Source organism: Pecten maximus, chromosome 9, assembly GCF_902652985.1.
Source record: "Pecten maximus chromosome 9, xPecMax1.1, whole genome shotgun sequence".
Lineage (NCBI taxonomy): Eukaryota > Metazoa > Mollusca > Bivalvia > Pectinida > Pectinidae > Pecten > Pecten maximus.
This window is the reverse complement of record NC_047023.1, coordinates 17,356,920-17,380,731: the sequence shown is the minus strand read 5'-3', so window position 1 is coordinate 17,380,731 and position 23,812 is coordinate 17,356,920. Positions and strand designations below refer to the sequence as shown.

General features: G+C 35.4%; 1 protein-coding gene across 2 annotated transcripts in view; it reads right to left on the bottom strand.

Moving 5' to 3' along the window:
• The window catches only part of LOC117334513 (anoctamin-7-like), a 54,003-nt gene extending 32,414 nt beyond the window's left edge, over positions 1–21,589 (bottom strand). For both annotated transcript variants that reach the window (XM_033894190.1, XM_033894191.1), the window contains exon 1: positions 21,415–21,589. The gene's annotated coding sequence lies outside the window, so the exon portion shown is untranslated. The remainder of the gene's footprint in view (positions 1–21,414) is intronic.
• Positions 21,590–23,812: the final 2,223 nt, after the last annotated feature.

Below are 23,812 nucleotides of genomic sequence, written 5' to 3'. Positions count from 1 at the left end.
ATATCTTTTTATTCCAAAATGTTTCTCCTCTTTGCATTACATTACGTATAAAGAAACATGCGTTTGAGACCCTGTCGGGGCACGACTCATAAAAACAATGTTACATGATCACCCCGCTATTCTGAATATCGACCACTTTGGACAGTCCCAAAGACAACTAATTAACGTTAATTTACCTCATCATTACGACCATTCACAAATGGTCAAATTTATCTGGTGTGCAACGAGCCATGAGTAGCTTTCCGCGGCATATCAAGCGTTTTATCTAAACATAAGTTCATTTTATTTGGTTATACGATCATGTATCAGAGCGACATAATATAGATACAGTGAAACCTCACCTCACGACCACCTCAAAATTACGACCACCCCCGCTATTACGGGCACTTTTTTTTCAGTCCCGATATTTTCTCTATATATCTTTGTATTGGTCGCTTCACTATTACAACTACCCCGCTATTCCGTATTACGACCACCTTGGGAAGTCCCAACGACCACTAATTAACGTTAAGTACCCCCACAATTACGACCAGTTGGTCGTGTCTAAAAATTTACCTGGTGTGTAGCGAGCCGTGAAAAGCTTACGGTAATGCGTGTCAAACTGGCCATTGGCGTGTATATACGTAATTATCGATCTTTTGTTTAACTACTGACCAATGTAGCGACAGGTAAGTAGAATAGCTGTTAATCTCTTCGCACTGAACGGAAGATAAAATAAACATCCAGTCTTTCGTAACAAGCCAGCATGTGCCGGGTTTTCGTTTGTAGTCCTTTGTTTACATGTTGTATACGGCTCGTTATAATAGAAAATTAGTAAGATGCTACATGTATATACAGCTTTTCAGTGACGCTGCCTCACCACAGTAACAATTATAACTGGGCTATGATTATAGAACTTCTGGAAATTACTCAAAATCATTGTTGTATACTCTTCACTATCTAATCGTATGACTTCACCTATACCGTCATATTTCATGTACATCGATATACAATTATATATATACACATTAGTTTGATTGCACATTGGCAATGCGGAAGTGGTAATATAATAAAATGTGTCGTTTTCAAGATAGTACAAACTTTGTAATTATTCATATTGGTCTTCAAATGACAATGTAAATTGCAAACAATGAACGCGTGATAGAAATAGAAAGCATAAAAATTGTTCCGTCTCGCAGTATACGCGCATGAAATGACTGATACCGGCCTAATGAAATAACAATAAAATCGCTTTATCACAATACTATATAATACACATCTTTCTATTCCTCATTGTTTCTTTTCTTTTACTACAATCAGATAACCAGATTTCTTGGAAAGGACCAGTAAATGTTAAGCAATTTAACTATATCTTTATGTAAGTGTATATACATGTATTACTTGATAATATTTTGTTTTAAATGAAATAAACAGATGACAAAGTCGATGCTCGTTCGATTTTATTCAGTTAATTTTTACAATACATTACGTAAAAAAAAACCCATGTGCAATGCATAGCATGTGTTATTAGTTTGATTAACGGACTAAACGTCCTTGTTCCGGTTATAACGAGATCACAAGTTTGAGACCCCGTCGGGGCACGACTCATAAAAATTGCATGTCTATGATCATCCCGCTGTTTTGTATATCGACCACTTTGGACAGTTGCAAAGACCACTAATTAACGTTAATTTATCCCATCATTACGACCAATCACATGTGGTTTGGTTTTATCCTTATATGATTAAAACGCGCAAAGTAAGAATTTAAGATTGTTATTTCATATGACTTAACCTATACCGTCATTACTATGTACATCAATATGCAAATATATATATACAATGTATCATATTGATTGTACATTGGCAATAATCAGTCAATCACCAATAAATGTATATTAGTTATGTGTTTACCATTTCTTACTCATTACTATTAAAAGGAACTCGACATCATCACTTTATTTATAAAAGAACGTGGCATTTTATTCACATATTAATATTCAAAATAAATATACCAACAGTTCGGAATAATCTGGTTTATGAGACAAGACGATACATACGTACATTAAGCATTACTTATAACACGTACAACACTTTATTTATAAAGAAATGTGCCATTTTATTAACATATTAATATTCAAATAAGCATACCAACAGTTCTGGATAATCTGGTTTATGAGACGAGACGATACACACGTACATTAAACTTATGCATTATATTCTATACGAAACCAGCTTTTAGTCATGAAGGCCACTTAATTTATTAAAAAAAATAATATATAGTTTCATCATAATCGAAAATAGACTAAATCTCTCCCGTATGAAAACCAGTGTTGGAACCTTTCCCTTGTATTTTAACAAGTCATGGTCACATGGATTACAAACGATTAAATGCTTGAGAAAGATATATACAGTGGAACCTCTATAACCGAACATGCACGGGACATGGATATTTGTTCAGTTTACAGAGGGTTCTTTTTGGAGAAGTTTTATCGAAAATGGCCGGTCGAATTGCGGACATAATTGGTTCGGATGATGTTTTGTTAGAATGTACCCGATTACAAACCGGCACGTACTAAGTAGCCAATTTGGTTTGTCTGAATAATATGAATATTATGAACGTTAATCAATGTATATGTTGCAGATTATACAAGAAAAAGAAATGATTATAACTGCAGTTATAAACAGTATTTTTACATGTACTGCTGCACTTTACGATCGACATGCATTTTGTTACATCCGGTGAATCTTTATTTGAAGAGTTCTTTCATTAACCAAGTGTTACAAGAAAAAAAAACATATAAAAACACCCCTTTTTGGACCTCATTTAAAGTAGATGCGAAACTCGCGATCGGGCTTCTAGCTCTACTTGTTTTGAGAAGATGCAAAAATCGACGCGCTTCAATGAAGCGTGGCATTGTTTCTTAATTGTCGTGTTGATTATATAATTGACCTACCGTCATAATGCCCCCTTGGGGCATTATTGGATACCTGTACAAATCACCTGCATGTGTATACGGAGGTTCCGAGACAATAATGCTTCACACAATACCAGGTGTTGTTTCAAGGTTTACTGGCCTGACCTCGTGTCATAATCGCTCAGGTAAGGCCGGTTTTTCACAAGTAATTTTTGGTATATTATCAGGTCCCGGACTCAAAATCGGCCCGGTGTTCGGAATTCAGAGGGAAGCACTGCATCAAATATCGGATCTCATGGAGATACGGGCTGGTCATCTTGTTTATCAAAACAGCGTAAGGAAATTTTCAGGATGTATTCCTGACTTCAAAACTTAGAAACACACATGATTTTATATAAAGTACATTCATGATCATCTAGAAGAGGCAATGCGTGGGTAACGCGTGTGAAGAAACTCGCGTGTAACTTTTATATGTTACAATACTTAACAGTAGCACTACAATTAGAGTAAAAATGCATAACATATATATATACATGTCTCTGACATTAGCAATGCGCTCATCGTGTCTAATGAATATACGTGGTTCAAAAATATATGGAGAAACCGACGAAACCAGGGAAACAAGCTTCGGACATACAGATGTTAACGGAGGACCAGCGATTATGTTCATTTTGTATGAACGCTGTTGAAATTGAAATACATTTCCTATGTGAATCAACAATCTAGTACACTATGTAACGATTTTTATTCTTTAAATGCCAGAGACAGGTTTGTATATATTCTGCAAAATATAATCCTCAATATCTTTAATCTAAATCTATATATTTTATGAAGCATAGACGTTCGAATTTTTTACGTATGAAACAAAATTCAACACTTGAAACTTACCCCAGACTGAACAGGGAGTGTTTTTTAATATGTGTACCTGATATTGCTACAGTAAATCACAGTAAATTGGAGTTTTATATCTTGCGATAAATCAGAACGTCGACATACATTGTAGGCTATGGTGTATATAGATAAAAGTCATCTTGTACATTTTTAACAAGCTGTTATCATTATCTTCATTGTACATTTTTAAATGATGTGTGACAATCAAATAAAATATTAATGTATTGGTATTTGGCAGGTTTTTATTACTATAATAAAGAAGGACCAATTCTGTACAATGACAATTCGCTAGGTATTCAGAGGTGTTCAACCTAATTAAAATTGAGATGGTCATTCTCACTACTGAGAATGGCCATCTAAATTTTAATTAGATTGAGAGGTGTTCGGTTTTCGGAAGTTGCACTGTACGATCATTGTCAGTGAAGCTATCCTGTATTTACGATCTTTGTCAGTGAAGCTATGTAGAGGTGCTTCGCAAAAATTATAACATTAGGCCATACCAATTTGATTTGTTCGTGTTTTAAAAAATTGAAATTAAAATAAAATTAAAAATTTACCGCTCCTATTTTCGCGTCGACAAAAAATGACGAATCCGGAAATTTATTCCGCGAAGTTAAAATTTAGAGAGTCCCTTTCCGGATCAATTGAGCGTTTGAAACGAAAGCTTTAAACGTGTTAAGACAGATATTTCAAGCGTTTGTTTGAGATAGACATTTCTGTCAGATCACGAAGAAACCACGAGGTATTTACATCAATTTCAATGTGTCAAAATGGGTATTTTGTCGTATCTGTCATTACAGAGTCATGTCGTCATAATGTATTGGACACTACGGCAATGGAGCTTGAAGGCGATTTATCGTTCCTTGATTTGTATAATAGGGTGAACGAAACAGTACTTGTTATCAGAAATTCGGATCTCGGGGGCAATCGCCACCCTGCAAATAAAATCTTCATTTCGTCCGCAGAAATGTCCATATCGGTATGTCAAGGTTTAGGGATTAGATTTGCTGAATTCTTAGTGAAACCCCAACACGAGAAAGAGACACAATCTACCAGTGACACGGTTAAAATGTCAGCAATTTTCTGTGCTAATGGAATCCCAAAAAAACGCTTTCTCTTCCATCCTAACCTCCGCCAAACTTGCGATCCTCAAAAACTGTATTGGGTTTTCAATGGTAAACTTTAGTTTTCATTTCCTAATGGTTGGGACCATGCTTTTATTCTCATTAATAAATATTGTTAGATTTAATAGTCCATGCTACCATTTTTTGGAGTTTATTAGTTTGAGATAAGGGAGGGGACCATGTTTTTGTTCTCTTTCCAAAATATTGTAGTTTATTGGTTTCAGATTCTAGTCATTTTGAGACCTGTTGTTTGATACTTTTAAATGCCAATCAAAGATGCCTTTGTTAATTTTATCTAAGTTCAAATACTATCAATGTTTAAACTTAATATTTAATAAAACACTGTTGATTTTGTTTGAGCAATGTGTTTGTTTTGTAATGGTCATCCCTTGATATTTGGATTTTTATTTTTTATAGATGCACTGACTAGCCAAAATATTTCTTTGGGATATTTTTTTTATTGGTATCCATAAAAGAACATGCATTGCATACAGTTTTTGAATTCAAGCTTAAGCATTTCATCATTCATGGAGTGACCAATCATTGACTTTGGGTATTTTTGACAACTTTTCTACTACATGTACATTACATTGTTTGTAACTTCTGTTGTTGATGTTCTTCTATTCACCTTTTTCTCCTGAGCAGATCCATATATGTAGTTATTATTCAACAACATCAAATAACTAGTTTGAATGATTTAAACATTTGTTGTTGCTGTATTTAAAGAGGAAAAGACATTGTTCTAATATTGCGTCTGTGAAAATTACGTGCTCGCTCCAAAATGTTAGGATTTCAATTTTTTGTTTAAATAAAAAAAATTTTGCTCGCTCACTCCAATTTTAAAATGTAAAAATCCAAGAACAATTTATCAAATTGGTATGGCCTTATCGATAGTTTATTGACATAGCATAGGTACTTATTAAAACCATAATTTTAGCTGTTATTTTAATAATGAAAAAAAACATGTTATTTAGTTCACTGACTAATTTTAATTAATACAAAAACTTATTAAACTTGCAATGATGAAAGTTTTTTTTTTTTTTGTAATTGTGTTTTAATTATCTTGCAATGATTGAGATCCTTGTGAATTTTCTGTTCTGCCGTGTACTACGTTGCAAGTCATGTCTTCTCTTGAAGCAAAACTTTAAATAATATAGTAAACTCAACTCTTAGTGGGTTAGTATACGGATAAACAATTACCAGTCCACAGACTCGTCATACATGTCACTGCACCACAGATGTCTGTGATTTCTGGGGTTCTAATCGACACGCGCCAATAAATTGCTTGTGAGTCGACGCGGTTAGTTCACATCAAAAAATGTTCTGAAGATATGCTTTTACAGGTTGTACGTAAATTGAACTTGAATTTTGTAAACAATATGGGGCGAATGTTTGCGTCTCCATGTCGACACTGCATTAGGTGAAATAAAAGGGTCTGGAACCTGAAATAAAGACATCAATCATATCGAATTTACCATAGGAAGGTTTGAGCTGGACTTTGAGGATAATAATGAAATAAAAATTGCAGGTAATACAGCCTGCGCTCTTGAAAATCGAGGTGGTGGCTATGCTGATGACATCCACGCTGATCGTCGCAGGAGAGGTATCAGAAGTCGATAAATATTGAGACATTGGTTGATGTATTGACGTTATTGGTTCTACTACATCCCTTCACACGGACAACAAAATAAAGACATTTTTTTCTGATGTCTCGGGTCGTACGACATATGATAGCCGAATATAGAACATCATTTACGCCAAATGTTATACCATTCCTGCCAAGGCTGGTAGCTCGTGTCTGGACTGTGCGCTTGGAGAGATGAAGACGTTTATATAGGCCTAATTAGCATAGGACAGATAATTATTTTGTCTTTGCCGAGATATTGGTTGTCTGGCAGCCTGTTCCAGATAGCTACCAAAAGTGATGACCTCACAGTGTTAAATTAATTGAGCTATTGAACTTTTTTTGGAATAGTTTCATTTTTGTAAAATTAATATCTACATGCAGGTTTGACTTGTACTCTGGTGTTGACAAACAGTTTCCATATTTCTTCATGAACAATGTAGACAAATTGTGTTTTTGTATTTCAGTTATACCAAATGTGTATTTTAACTGTAACAGAGTTTCTTATATTAAATTTATTTCAGTGCATCTTCTTTCTATTTGAAACCTGGGACCTCCCAGGTAAAAATCATAATTTGCAGAGGAACAACACATGTAGGCTTAACGCCGGTGGCTAGGTAGCTCAAACAGTTGGAGAGTCCGTCCAGAGTTTGAAGGTCCAGGGTTCGAGCCCGAGTATGGTCCATGTATTTTTCCTCTCCTGCTATTTTAATGCAAAATTGATGGAGCTAAAGCACTTCTCATGGTTACCCAGACACATTGTTTATCAATGTACTGCACTAGACTTTTAATTATTTATTGTAGAAATAATTCTAGGTGAATTTGTGTTTAACAGATACATATCCAGTGTGTACATGTATACTCTCTACAGCTAGTTGGTTAGTTACTGGTCTACCTCCTAACTGACTCCGCCTCTTGCTTGGATTTGTCTCACTGGCTAAAGTAATTGTGTTCTGTCAGGCTGGACCGACAATAATTTCTAATGTGATCAAATAGTGAAAAAAGTCATTTTGCTCTCGAAAAGACAAACAACAATTAACTCTTACCATGTTTAACATACCACACTGCTTGGTACCATCAAGCATATATCATACACTATATCTGCTTCAATGTAAAACTTAGATAACAATATATATTTTATAATCGATTTCAATAATTCATTCAAATCAAAACAAGAGGTCCAGAGGGCCTGTATCACTCACCTGGTTTCATGAGATATGAAACAAGATCTATGCTAAGTATATTAATTGTCACTGGTATTGCTATGTCAATATATCATCAGCATTTATATGGACGTACATGAACATTGGTTTTATTGTAATTCTTAAAATGTCAATTTAGTCAAATTGATCCCTTTTGGCTCAATCATTTGTAAAATTTTGAATCCCCACCACATTGTGATGCTCCCAGGCAAATATGAGCGATATCAATTACTTGGTTTCAGAGAAGAAGTCGTTAATATCAATATAGCCCGATTGACCTCATTTGGCCCCACCGCAGAGGTCCCCAGGGGCCGGCCCCATCATTTGTACAATTTTGAATCCCCACCCCATAGTGATGCTACCTGGCAAATATGAGCCCCATCATTTATACATAGGGATGCTTCTGACCAAATTTGGTGAAATTCTGATCAGCGGTTATCAAGAAGAAGTCAAATAAGTCAATTGTTGACGAACGGACGACGGGCGTACAACGGACCCCACAGGCCCACGGTATCGCATAAGCCCAGCTATGTCCTTCGGACCAGGTGAGCTAAAAATATATATATTTGTATCAACATGCGTATGTTCTGAAGAACAATAAATGTTACCTGAACATTACTTGAAAAACAGTAGAGGGATAAAAATGTGGGTGTTTATTTGTAGTGCAATGTTAAACCCTTTGGTAAGTGCATATCTAAATTACAAGCATGTGACATTACAGTTACTGTTTATAGATTCTGACTTAACTTTATGACAAGTAGCGATTTAAAGGAATTACATTTATTTCCCCTATTGGGCCCCACCCCTTTGGCCCCTTTAGGGCGAGAGTCACCATTTATGCAAAATCTGTTCCTCTTCCCCCTCAGGTATCTCTGACCAAATTGGGTTCAAATCCATTCATAACTTTATGACAAGTAGCGATTTAAAGGAAATACCTCTATTTCCCTTATTGAGCCCCGCCCCTTTGGCCCCTCAGGGGTCAGAGTCACCATTTATGCAAAATCTGTTCCCATTTTGCCAAGGATGTTTCTGGCCAAATTTGGTCAAAATCCAATAAAAACTTTTTAACTAGTAGCGATTTGAAGCAAATGTTGACAGACAGACGACGGACGGACGCCGTGGCATAAGCTCATCGGACCTTCGGTCCAGGTGTACATGTGCTAACAAAGATACCAGCAGTAGACAAATGGTACATATGGTTCCTTGATTTTGAAGATGTGTTTTGTGAAAAACTGAATGTTGTTCGAGTAGACTAATCAAGGATGTTGTAGACCTGCATTTGAAATACATGTAAATGGCAGTTATATGCATGTTATTTCCACTTGCACTTCAATTCTTTATTCCGCACAAGTGAGTCTCAACTTTTCTGTACTTTCATGAAAGTTTGTCTTGCAAGTCATATACAGTACTGTACATCAATGTAGGTGTGATTAATATATTTTGAACCTCACCACAAGGATTTAATCCCTATAATATAAGTGAAATAGCCCATAAAGAAAACTAAAAAAAGTCAACAAACTGTAAATATTGGATATTATTGAAAGTCAAGTTATTAAAGTTTACCTTTTTGTATTTGTCATCACACAATCAATACCATAGATTAAATTCTAAAGAAAATGTAAATTTTTTTTCAAACCCTCTGTTAATAAATAATACATTTTTATTACTCAGTATTAAAGTAAATTAAGACTTTAAATGAGTGTAAAAACTATAGACATCAAAAGATATTTCAAGTCCATCAAATGAAAAGTAAAAATATACCCCCCCCCCCCCCCCCCCCCCCCCCCCCCCCCAAGTCTTTTTTTTTTTTTTTTTTTTCCCCCAAGTCCTAGCACCAGATTTTCAGCATTTTAAGTGTCTGATATGAGACCCCTGACATTTGTTCCCTAAAATGTCTTATAGTATGTGTTGCGGTAAGCTGAAACCTTTCCTAATTTTATTTTTTTCTGTTACCCAGGTAGTTACATTGATAAACTTGTTGGATGGTTGGACAACACTGTGGTAATTCCACTGGTAACTCTTTTGACTTTTATGTAGGCGATAAGGTACATTGTATGGGTCACCTGCTCAACTACATGTGTTTTCCCCAGGTAGTCTTGTTTCCCCTTCATTGTAGAAGTCCTCACGCCCTTCTATCTTAGGCCAACAAGTGATTGATAATATACACATAACTTAATTATTCCTTAATTGTTGAAAAAAAAAGTTTACAATTCTCAAAAAAGGAACTCGTCAGGGTGTCATGATCAGCTCAATCAAAAACTGTACTTTCACTTTCTAGTTTGTCAACACAACATCATTCAATATATAATCTGAATATGTCTGTGTTAAGGCTAGTAAAAACCAGAACTTAAGGAATTATACGATAGGAAATAATATTAGAAAATTTCATTATGGTTATATGTTCAGCCTTAAAATCTTAACATCTGGAGTTTATAATTGTTGTCTTTTCCAGGTCGAGTTATGAATAAATGTATAATTTTAAATAAATGCCAAACAATTCTGTAAGCAACCATGGGTGTATCATAAGTCAAAGTCACACATAAAATGTAGACTTGTATGTATTACATCTTTTTAGAAGAAACTTAATGACCAATTCACTTTACAAAAATCAAAAATAATTTACTTGTGCATCTTTGTCTGCACTTGTCATATACTTCCGATTATCTGTTATGATAACGGGAAATTTGATAAAAAAAATCAAACTTTAAGAATGACTGTGTTTTGTACTGACGTCAGATTTAAAACATCACATAATCAGAAGCATCATTATAAACGCATTTTCCGGTCCTAAATTAAAGTCGCTTATTATCGAAGCTGTGGTTTGCAATACTAGTTGTTTAAATATTAAACACAGCACAGGAAATGTATTATATAAATATATATATATATATATATATAATATATGTATATAAATTACAAACCCCTCTTGTAACCAAAATAATCCCCTATCGGGGCCCGGCACAATAACTGTTACCTGTGTTTTCAAGACAATGTACCGCATCATTTGTTTTGACGAAAATGGGCGAGCCGTCGGTCATAGACAGCTGTCTATCAGTCGCCATGAAGCAAACATGTAGATGGATATGTTCTCTTACTATGATACAAATGATAAATGCATTGGTCTAAGATTACCTGCATTATTTCAGCAGATTTTACACGTCCCTGAAATTCAAATCCGCCATTTTGTTTACATGTGTGGAGATGAGCCTAGTAACGACATCCGGCACGGAGCCCGGACCGGAATTACGGAAACTTGTTATACGACCCGTTATAATAGAAAATTAATAAGATAATACTTGTTTCATTTGACACGTTATAAAAGAATATTAAGTAGATGATGCATGCATACGGCCCGTTATAATTGAAAATCTGTAAGATGGAACCGCCCGTTATATGTTGAAAATTATATGTCCCTGGTTAAACATTTGTACAGTATAATTTTTGCATGGTTATATTTTTTATCTGAATCAGAAACTATAACTATGTTATTGTAATAAATGGTCTATTTAATGCATCAAAAGTAGTCTACATAACCTGTTGCGTTTACGAAAGCACTACTGTAACAATAGGCGATATATGTTGGTAACATTAATATGTCTGCTTTTAAATATGCCCAGTCGTATTATCTACCAAATATAGTTGATACCTGCAAATTTATCCATCACTGATTGAGACACCTGTGGATTGTTTTGACTGGATATTCAAATTCAAATTGGTTTATTTCTCTTTTCAAACATAATGCATAGAGAGAACATATTTACAATATTATATACAATCATTATTCGTGTAGTTTTCGTTTGTAGATATACAGCACTTTCATAATATACATAACTTGTTTTAAGGAGGACAAATAATATTATTGATTATTCTTATAAATGTACACAATTTTTTAAGTGTTTTTATATTTGTAGCATTCATAAGTTCATTAAATTTAATTACATTCGGTCGTAACCAAAAATACTTGTCTATATACAAATTTCTTTCTGTAGCTAACTTTGTACATTCAAGGAAGTAATGAAATTCATCACCAATCTGTTGACTAATGCAATGTGGACATTTTCTATCAGTATATTCAATCTGTTGCCATCTACATGTTTCAACAATAAATTTATGATTAGTTGTTCGAAATTTACAAAGAGTGATCCTGTCTTTATCATCTAAAATATCTAAATAATCTTCAAAATTAAAATTATTTTTAAAAATTCTATAACATATAGATTTTGATGAGTTATTAATATCACTCTCCCAGTTCTGTAAGTACTGGTCATTTACTCTTAGCTTAATAACATGTCTAATCCATTATTCCATAAATAGCTCATTCCACATTCGTTAAGTATAGATTTAACAAAACTGACATATGTAACAGGTCTATTTTCAATATGATGACAGTAACAAAGGAGTTTGTATAAAGTTATATTATATTTACTATCTTTAGAATGTGTCAACTGTGACCAATATGATATTAATCTTGTTTTAACTGATATTGCAAGTGGGGTAATACCTAACTCCCCATATATCATGTAATTTGGAGTACTGTTTTTTAATCCAAGTAATAATTTACAAAATTTTAAATGTACACGTTCAATTGCTTGGATATGAATGCTTTTCACGTCACTTCGGGCAGCCGATCCTTTCAACTTTACGGCAAGCGACACCTCGCGTGGCCTGCTTACCTAGCGTGAAGTCGCAGGTTTTCAGGTAATACCTTGATTGGCAATACTTAAGGGATGTCCAAGTCACAATTAAATAATCATCATGAACACTAGTTATATGTGAAAATACATGTACGATTTCTTCGGTTGCCATACCGCACGAATACAAATATTGCATGTTATTTATACATTGCCGGGGTCTAAATTTGCAATCGGCTGTCTCGTGAGTGGTGTATTTTGGAATGTAAAAATAACCTGAATTAACGCTAAAAGATGTGGCATGTATTAAATCACGGACGCATTCTAATGATCACGCATACAATCTAATAACCTAAACGTGCTTGTTGATCAAATTTAAATCTTGGCATTTTTTCTGGGCCGGTCATCGTGGTCGAGTCGTCGCGAGCTTTCAATGGAGTTTACTGGAAAAAAAAACTTACTTAACGTTCTTCCAGAGACGTATATACCTGATATACAAATCTCTGGTTCTTCATATGACAAGTTCGAACTATCCGAAATGGTGTCAGTAATAAACAGCCAGAGTTCGAACTATTACTTGCTTAAAAAAAAAAAAATTCATTCTTGTCTTGTACAATGTAGATTATTTTTTCCTATTAAACTTAACATTTTGTATATGTTTTTGATATCCTTATTGTACATGCACATGACATTATTTTGTTTTTGCTGTAATACTGTGGGCCGCAAGGCTTAAAGTGAATAAAAAATAAAATACAATCTCTCAAAAGCGGTGACATCGGCAGCTGCTAGAAAGTGATCAATGGGCACCATTCTGACCTGTCAATGCCCTAATTAGTAAACAAAAGATTACTTTTAACAACCTCCTAGTCCAGGCAGTTAATCCCATAATCTGTTTATTTGTCAACGTGTGGCAAGGGTGAAGCCGTTCACGGCTCGCTACACACCAGGTATTTTGAACATATGCGACCGGTTTGATTAGTTATCTGATTGTTGTAAAAGAGAAGAAACAATAATGAATAGAACGATATGTCTTATGTAGTATGGCGATACACAGTGATCTGTTTGATTGTGATTATCTGTTTGATTGTTATTTCATTAGGCCTGGTATCAGTCATTTCATGCGCGAATACTGTAAGACGGACGATTGTTACGCATATAATTCAATTTCATGCATTCTATTTCTATCACGGGTTCATTGTTTGCATTTAACATTATCATTTGAAGACCAATATGAATAATTGCAAAGTTTTTACTATCTTGAAAACGACACATGCATTGCCAATGTGCAATCAAAATAATGTGTGTATATATAATTGTATATCGATGTACATGAAATATGACGGTAAAGGTGAAGTCATACGATTAGATAGTGAAGAGTATACAACAATGATTTTGAGTAATTTTCAGAAGTTGTAGAATCATAGCCCAGTTATAATTTTTACCTGTGGTATGGCAGCGTCACTGAAAAGCGGGCGTGCCGAGATGACCCCTTTTCCCTCGGCGCTGATCTGAGATAGGTCGTCACGCATGACTGCTGTCCAGGTAAAGTAGGAGGCAGCGCGTATGGCTGGCTGTGCTGGCGTTGCTGGTCGATAGATTAGCCCGAGGCTAACAAAACTTTAAACTGCTCAGTGACGGAAAAACTGAATGGTGGGTCATGAAAACTTTATGGTGTTGCCAAAACTGAACAGTATGCCGAAAACTGAACGGTGGTTCGCGAGAACTGAATGATTTCGTAAGACTGAACACTCGAATTCAATATTCAGCGGTAGACCTGCAAACAGAACAGCATCCGCGAGGTATACACGGTTCCTTCACGCGAGAACGCTGTCCGTGAAAAATAGATACTTTCTGATTACTGAACGGTGACACTTAAAGAATGATCGCTAGAATATCAAATGAACAGTGTACCGGGAGGGGTGAACACTGATTTGAAGAATCAACACTAGATTGTCATAAATCAACGATTGTATAAAACAGAACGTTTTTTTAACGTAATTGAACGGTCTAGGGCCCTCAGTGATACCTGGTATGTAAGTTGATATCATATGTACCAGTAATCAATATTTCAGATACATGTATATATATATAAAGCTTTAGTATTAGGTGTTGTATAGGACACTCCCTGCCTAAATTGTTTCCATTATAATGTGAGGTGTACATTTCATAACGGTATATAAATGTACAGCCATCTGTTCCAGTGTATCCTGCGACAGCTGGCCAATGTCTATCAAGTGTGACAATTACATTTATCTATATATATATCTGTCAACAGCACATCATCACTTATACAGGGGTTATAATCCTGATACATAAAATGTTTCGGCTTCATACAAAGTATTATAATGATACATGTATGTGATTTTGTGAATTGGGCCCACAGCTTTCAATTTGGAGGGAGAAAAAAAGCAAAAAATCGAAAATTTGGAAAAAATACCAAAACATGAAGATATTCTAATTTAATCATAATTAAGTAATATCTTCATTCCACTCCAGTGTATCTCTATATACACTTATTAATTAGTTGAAGCATTAACACAACTATCTGAACCCATGGCCAATTTTCAGCAAGGTTTACATGGTACGCGTATACAGCATCATCCAAATATTTTTGTATTTTAGCACGTACACGACTTTGAGTATACCATATATGACCTAATAAGGGCCCCCCAAAAAATCTTTGAGTGTGAAAATTGTGTTCAATATAATAATCCATGTCAAATGTTTTGCTACTTCAATATGTGTTCAATAATTTTTCACCATATTTTGTCTATTCGTATACAGATGTCAGTACAAAATGACCAAAACTAATGCTTAACACATACAAATTATATATATTGATATAACTTACCATATTTATTTGAAGATAAAAGTGAAAGACTTAATTCATGTTATTAACTTAATGTTTTTAAGAACAGAAAACTAGTAAAAGACTAATAGAATCTAACATGGGTCTGTTCCGTGGACAGGGATATCTCACAAGGTCAGCACGAGGCTTAATTACCAAGTGCTGGCCAGCCAAGAGGGTTGAGATATATCCTTGTTCGAGAACTGACCCATGTTTGATTCCTGTGAAGTATGTGAGAAATTGTCTGTGAAGTATGTGAGAAATTGTAAATCAATTATTAGGTCAAAGATGAAGTAAAACGATGTCCGATATATGATCTGGGAAATCACCTGTGTCTAAAATAGAACACAAAAGAGCTCCATTTGAACATAAATGGTGGAACACACATTATATATAATTAATTCTCTGTTCTAAAGAACAGCTGGCATTTTTTATAAGTTGACAGGAATATTTAAGTGATGTGCAAACTTAATAAATAGTAATGAATAGATATCTTCATCAGGAATATTTTTATGACAGAATATTTTACCATTTCCACAGCCATATGCCTGATGGGTATTCTGCTATAGGTATAGATGTCTGTTTCTTAAAATAAATCTTAATAAGGGCATCCCATCCACTGTCAATTACCTGTGCCCCTATTAGGTCATATATATACGGTACCTGGTGATACATACATAAGTATGTGTAGAATTACTATTTTGAAGCAGATATATATATGTATTACAGCAACCCTACAAGATAGGAGAACCAAACACACTCCTGTTGTGAATACCCAACGGTTTTCAACAGAGGACCCTCCTATGTGGTGACCATAATATTTGGAAATTAAGGTTCAAAATGGTTACAATTGTTAGGAAAACATTGTGAAATTATAGATCCATAACAGTGTGATGTCATAATTACATCTGGACTACTGTGATAGACCATGTCATCTGTTGTTCTATCATCAATTAATGGCAGTGTATTTTCGTTCTGAACGATTAACTTGTACTTAATCTGATACATAATGCTATAACACATAAAACGTTATGGAAATTGTCTTTTTAACAATTTGTTGATGATCTTGATAACAGCAAATATTATATACATGAGTTATCTTGGGTATGAAATCTTCTAGTGATCTGTAAGTCTTCAGTGACAGACTGTTGATCAAATTAAGTGATAACCTTGGTTGAGATACATGTAATAGATGATGTACACAAGTAAGGTTTATAACCTTGCAATTATGTATCCATTAATTGGAAGTCTTTCATTGAAAATGTAACAGTAGTATCCATGGATCAAAGTAAAGTGAAATGGTTCAGGACAAGAAATATAATTTCAGCGTCATTGGTCCTTTGGACAAGTTTGGATTCAAAAGTACCGGTATCGTACTTCAAATTCCCCAAAGGTGAAACATAGTTGTCCAATTTTACTGAATTAGTATTTTATTGGGCAAGTTAAAAGACCAATATTTATAATTTTCCACACTGGCCACATGTACAGACCAAATCTTATTTTTCTCATCCTGTTGTTATGGTTTCTAGCTTTTGTCAATAAGATGCACAGAGATCTTCATACACAGATGTCAATCTGCTTTATAGGTGATTGGGTCCACTTTGAAAGGCCATTTTGAACATTGGTCTTCTTACCGTTGAGAACGAAGCCTCTTTTAATTTATTCTAATTATCAGAGCAGAAACATGCAAAGCATTTGAGTAGAGGTATATGTAACTATTTATAGGTGGGAGATAAAAATCTTGTTCGTGAAATAGGGGAGCTGCTGAATAAGTCTTTTTGCATACTTTGTTAGAAATAGGATGAGGCAGGAATTTATATGAGAAATGGCTACAGAATGAGATCAAAAATTCTCCCATTATATATATAACTAAAGAATTTCAATTTTATAATAAAAATATACACGTCGAGTTCCAAACAGTCTAACAGCAGGTCACAAAGAGGCCATCCTGGGGTTTTTTTAGGATAAAAGGCAAATACATTATAAGTGGATCTGGATGGTGGATAATGCATAAATCACTCGTATTTTATACAAGGCTTATCTAAGCTTGAAATAGCTGTCAGACAGTTGTAAACTAAACATTCTCTAAGAGCCCATGAAGGAATGAAAAAACATCTTTGAATATATATCTACAGAGTGAATCTTGTTTGTAACAAACAGAGCGTAGCATTGTAAGATGTTCGTAAGTACTGTACCATATTATTAGAGATTATATATACAATGTCATACATTAGTTCAGAATCACAATGGCTTCATTGTGGTAGCCATCAGTTGATGTAGAACAAATACTTTAATGCAAAAATTGAAATATTGTCTGTTGATAAATAAGATGAAGTGTCATTATAAAGTGAAATGAGATTAAGTGCTATCTATGTAATATTTGATGACTTTCCAAAATGAGTTTGATCTCTTGGGTTTGAAGGAATGCATTGTCTATAGTTTTGACCCTTCAGTTTGAAATTTAATTTCTGGACTCTTAATATTGTAAAATGATTATGGTCAACTGAAATCCCTGATTACCCCATTGTGATGGTTTTTAAACAAACAACTTGTCATGATAATATTTTGATGCAAACTATGATATAACTTGATTAGTCACATCTAGTTAACCCATTAATTAATGTCAGCATAATGTGACCTGTCGTCAGTTGTCTCCCTTGAAATCTCTCCTTAGCCCATTAGTTGTAGGTGTAATGTAACTTTGTCTCCCTAGCTAGACACCTCTGGTAAAGGTAACCCATTAATTGTAGGTATAATGTGACATTGTGTCTACTTAAGATATCTGGGTACAGTTATAAAAATATTCAGAGCCCATGGAGGAATGACAAAACATCTTTGAATATATATCTAAAGAGTGAATCTTGTTTGTAACAAACAGAGCGTAGCATTTTATGATGTTCATAAGTACTGTACCATATTTTTACAGATTATATATACAATGTCATACATTAGTTCAGAATCACAATGGCTTCATTGTAACAGCCATAAATTGATGTAGAACAAATACTTCATGCAGAATTGGAAATATTGTCTGTTGATGAAAAAGATGAAGTGTCGTTTTGACTAGAATGAGATTTACATTTAGTGATATCTAGACTCTTCTCTAGCATGTTATATTTGACTTTTCAAAATAAGTTTTATCTCTTGGGTTTGAAGGAATATGTCTACAGTTTTGACCCTTCAGATTTGAAATTTGACTTCTGAATACTGCTAAAAGTCTGGTCAACTGAAAGTCCTGATTTAAGATTACCACATTTTGATGGCTTTTAAACAAAAAACTTGTCATGTTTATATTTTGATGCAAATTATCATGTAGCTTATAGACACATTTGGTTAACCCATTAATTTACAGCATAATGTGACCTGTTTTCAGTTGTCTCCCTTGAAATATCTCTTTAGCCCACTAATTTAATTGTCAGTCTAATGTGACTTTGTCTCCCTAGACACATCTGGTTCAGGTAACTGGTAATTGTTGGTATAATGTGACATTGTGTCTACTTAAACATCTCTGGATAACCCATTAATTGATGTGACTTTGTGTCCCTAGACACCTCTGGGCAAGCATGTGACTGTGTCCATAGACACCTCAGGGCCAGCATGTGACTGTGTCCCTAGACACCACTGGGCCAGCATGTGACTTTGTCTCCCTAGGCACCTCTGGGTCAGCATGCGACTGTGTCCCTAGACACCTCTGGGCAAGCATGTGACTGTGTCCCTAGACACCACTGGGCCAGCATGTGACTTTGTCTCCCTAGACACCTCAGGGCCAGCATGTGACTGTGTCCCTAGACACCTCAGGGCCAGCATGTGACTGTGTCCCTAGACACCACTGGGCCAGCATGTGACTTTGTCTCCCTAGGCACCTCTGGGTCAGCATGCGACTGTGTCCATAGACACCTCTGGGCAATCATGTGACTGTGTCCCTAGACACCTCAGGGCCAGCATGTGACTGTGTCCCTAGACACCACTGGGCCAGCATGTGACTTTGTCTCCCTAGACACCTCAGGGCCAGCATGTGACTGTGTCCCTAGACACCTCAGGGCCAGCATGTGACTGTGTCCCTAGACACCTCAGGGCCAGCATGTGACTGTGTCCCTAGACACCTCTGGGTCAGCATGTGACTGTGTCCCTAGGCACCTCTGGGTCAGCATGTGACTGTCCCTAGACACCTCAGGGCCAGCATGTGACTGTGTCCCTAGACACCTCTGGGTCAGCATGTGACTGTCCCTAGACACCTCAGGGCCAGCATGTGACTGTGTCCCTAGACACCACTGGGTCAGCATGTGACTTTGTGTCCCTAGACACCTCAGGGCCAGCATGTGACTGTGTCCCTAGACACCTCTGGGCCAGGATATGTGACTTGTGAATATGTGTCTCATTAAATATCAGTATACTGTGACCTTGTCTTCCTAGACACCTGTGGTAAATCCATTAAATGTTGGTATAAATATAATTTGACCTTGTTTTCCTAGATGCCTGTGGTTAACCAATTATATGTTGGTATAATGTGACCTTATCTCCCCAGACAACTGTGCACGTGGTTAACTCATTAAATGTTGGTATAAATATAATTTGACCTTGTTTTCCTAGATGCCTGTGGTTAAACAATTATATGTTGGTATAATGTGACCTTGTCTCCCCAGACATCTGTGGTTAACTCATTAAATGTTGGTATAATTTGACCTTGTCTTCCTAGACACCTTTGGTTAACTCATTAAATGTCTGTATAATGTGTCTCTCCTAGACACTTCTGGGCCAGCATTATAAATGTGACCTTAATTGTCTCCTTTAAAACCTCTGGTTAAACTCTGTAATTGTTGGTATAATGTGACCTTTTCAGCTTAAGACACTTCTGGTTATCCATTGTTAGTATGCATAACACAGCATTTTTCTGTCTCCATAGACACTTATTATAAAGCTCTGTGGTTGAACAAGGCTGTAAGGCTACCATGATATATCCTTATTATGACATTCAAGTTTCATCCACTTAGAAATGTTTAATCCACTTAAAACTGAAATGTAAATTATCAACTGGTGATTACATGATTTTTGCAAGATTTTCCTATAAATTTTCATTATGGCAGTGGGAGAAATATTGGGCCAAGAAGAACACGTACAGCACGATGCTATTAGTCCACTCGAAGAAAACACAATGGCAAGTTTATATGGTAGTGCTTTATGACTTTCCAGTCATATCTAACAGGAATCTATGTCCAGTTTTTACTGCTATAGATATACTGCCCATATATAGCCTTTCCTTTCTAAATATTAAATTATTGTGGTTGGGTAAATTCCAGTCCCATCAACATTGCTTACAAATTAAATAAAACTTGATAGTTTCTAGAACAAAAGTTAATAGGATTTGCCTATCATTGTCCAGATTAATAACTACAGGAACAGCAAATAGCACTAGTACAACCTTACACACAAGACATAGAAGACAAACTTTTCCCTAAACTACACTGAATGGACGTTGGTTCTTTGCGGATTTCCCCACTTTAACTTACACACTTGTAAGTGTTTTCATTTATAGTGAAATGAAAGTAATTTTCCCCAACAATTTTGAATCTTATAGAAGGCAGCAACGCAAGTACAATATATATTATGTACATTCTAAAGTCTCTGCTAGTTCTATCTCTTTAGAAGAGTGTATGGGACTGGGTCAAACTGATTTGATTTTCATTCACTTAAATATACCTTTATAGGACAAAGATCTATTATAGGCTTCCAATTGATAATCGATGGTTGTCCATTTTAGGCAACGTAACTGATCTCTCTATTGTCATTGTTAGTATAAGCCTAGAGAACCCCAGAAGGCAGAACGACACAATTGTGCTCTGTACCTACATAGATTCTAGTACAATATGGATAGGCCTAAAGGACGATGGAAATTGAAATTTGTTATTTTTAATCAATTGTTGGCCTATGTGCCCAAGGCTATTTGGTTACAAATCTAGAAATAAACGTAGAAGTGTCTGCTTCATAGTTAACATGGCACAAACGGCCCTATATTTAGAACTATTGAAACGATAGCAAAAGTCCTATTGTAGTTAGATCATTCAGCAATTCAGCTCGTTCATTCAACCGCGAATAGTTGACATTAGAGTCACTACTACGAAAGGTACTAGCCGACATGTAAACATTCCTTTACAAAACTGATATTGTATGTTTGCGTTTATCTGAAGTCTGAGCACTTACCTTAATATTGTGTGAAACACATACTACTGCTACAGTCTCATATAAAACGTATGTATATTCAACTATGTTAAAGTCTGAATTTTACAGCCGTTCTACCGGGTAGATGACAGAAGCAGTGCACCACTCAACCTTCCGTCGGCCATGTTTTGCGCTGTCTGCTATCCCGTTGGAAGAGAGGCTGTCCCATGAGAATAATTTACATAACAATAAGATCGATCGGTCGGCTGCCTCATCAACAAACATGGCGTGCGACTGCTCTCGCTGCGTACCTGGGGCTAATTTCATCAGGAACGTTTCCCGCAGACCTTTTTTTCATTGTGGAGATTGTGCCGTTAATATCTTAAACTAAATATTAGCTATCATGGCCTCTAATTAAAATTAAACATAAAAACTATAATCGTTTAACGAAAATAACTGGAATAAATGTAAAAGGAATAGCTTTTAAACATTTTAACACAAGAATAGCTAGATCTAGTTTACTTCCAGTATGACTCGTCCACCGTCTACTGCATGTCCATTGGGATGAAAGGCTCGATCACATAAAAAAAAAGGACCCAAGCTTAGGCCTATATGCCTTTAAAATCATGACACGTGCGCTTACTTTACTGTGTCGTCATAAAGGAATGACGTAAATTAGGCTAGTCTGTAATAAAACTCACGTAGGTCCTACGTGTCATATCAAATTACTCGTTCAATAAATTCAACATGACAAGTTGAAGATGAGGAACGTCATAAAGCGATGACGTCAATTATCTTTTTATTGCATTTCATCAAATTAAAAACAAAATTGGAAACATTGAAAATTAATAGCATCAAAAAGTGCGGGAATCGGTAATCAGCAATGACGTCATCTCTTTGTGACGTTCCTCAACGTCAACTTGACGGCGCCATTTTGAAAGGACTGATCAACGCAATATTTAAGTGTTTTCTGCTGTTATAAGAGAATCTGTGCATGAACAGCTAACGTCAAGTGAGTATTTTGTCAAAAACTAGCCTGAAAATTTCAGAAATACAGAAAATAACCAATTTATCTATCTCCGCTTCGGTTGGAAAATTGGCAAGTTTCAACGAGGTAAATACAAAGGTCCGCTCTGATTGGTCAAAAACGGAAAACTTATATTTTCACTGCAAAATCTTATATTTTCACTACAAATTCTTATTTTCACTGCTCATCGCTGCAGTGAAAATATAAGTTTTATTAGTTTGATAAATTTTCATTTCACTGGCAAAAATGCAATAAATGTCTTTACTCGTGAAAATATCGATATTCTGTCATACTCGTGAAATATATGGTATATTAAAGGGAAACCATTCAATATCCTCTATTTTCACTGCAGCGATGAGAAGTGAAAATACAAGATTTTCAGTAAAAATATAAGCTTTTCGTTTTTGACCAATCAGAGCGAACCTTTGTATTCACCTCATTGAAACTTGCCTGTTTTTCCAATCGAAGCGAAGATAGATGGTTACTTTGCAGTATTTCTGAAATGTATAGACAAGTTTTTGATAAGATATACTCACTTGCCGTTAGCTATTCAAGCACAGATTCTCTACTATAACAGCAGAAAACGCTTAAATATTGCGTTGATCAGTCCTTTCAAAATGGCGCCGTCAAGTTGACGATGAGGAACGTCACAAAGCGATGACGTCATTACTGATTCCCGCACTTTTTGACACTATGAATTTTTAGATGTTTTTAATTTTGTTTTTAAGTTGATGAAATGCAATAAAAAGAAAAATGAATGGTTTCCCGTTAAATATAACATATATTTCACGCTTATGACAGAATATTTCGATAGTTTTCACTCGTGCTTCGGTATTCTGTCATACTCGTGAAATATATGTTATATTAAACGGGAAACCATTCAATTTTCTTTTTATTGCATTTCATCAAATTAAAAACAAAATTGGAAACATTGAAAATTAATAGCATCAAAAAGTGCGGGAATCGGTAATCAGTAATGACGTCAACTTGACGGCGCCATTTTAAAAGGACTGATCAACGCAATATTTAAGCGTTTTCTGCTGTTATAAGAGAATCTATGCATGAATAGCTAACGTCAAGTGAGTATTTTGTCAAAAACTAGCCTGAAAATTTCAGAAATACAGAAAATAACCAATTTATCTATCTCCGCTTGGAAAATCGGCAAGTTTCAACGATACGTTATATTAAACGGGAAACCATTCAATACCTCTATATATTTCACTGGCAAAAATGCAATAAAGGTTTCTGACGTCCATTTTAGGCAGATTGTTAATTTCTATCCACCCAGAGCAGACTTTGCTAAACAATATGTTGTAAGGTCAATTTCCACAGGCAACCTTTGGAGAGCATTTCTACAGGAATTGCTGGCCGACATCCCCGAAAGTTATCGAAACGGCTTGGAATCGACTTCAG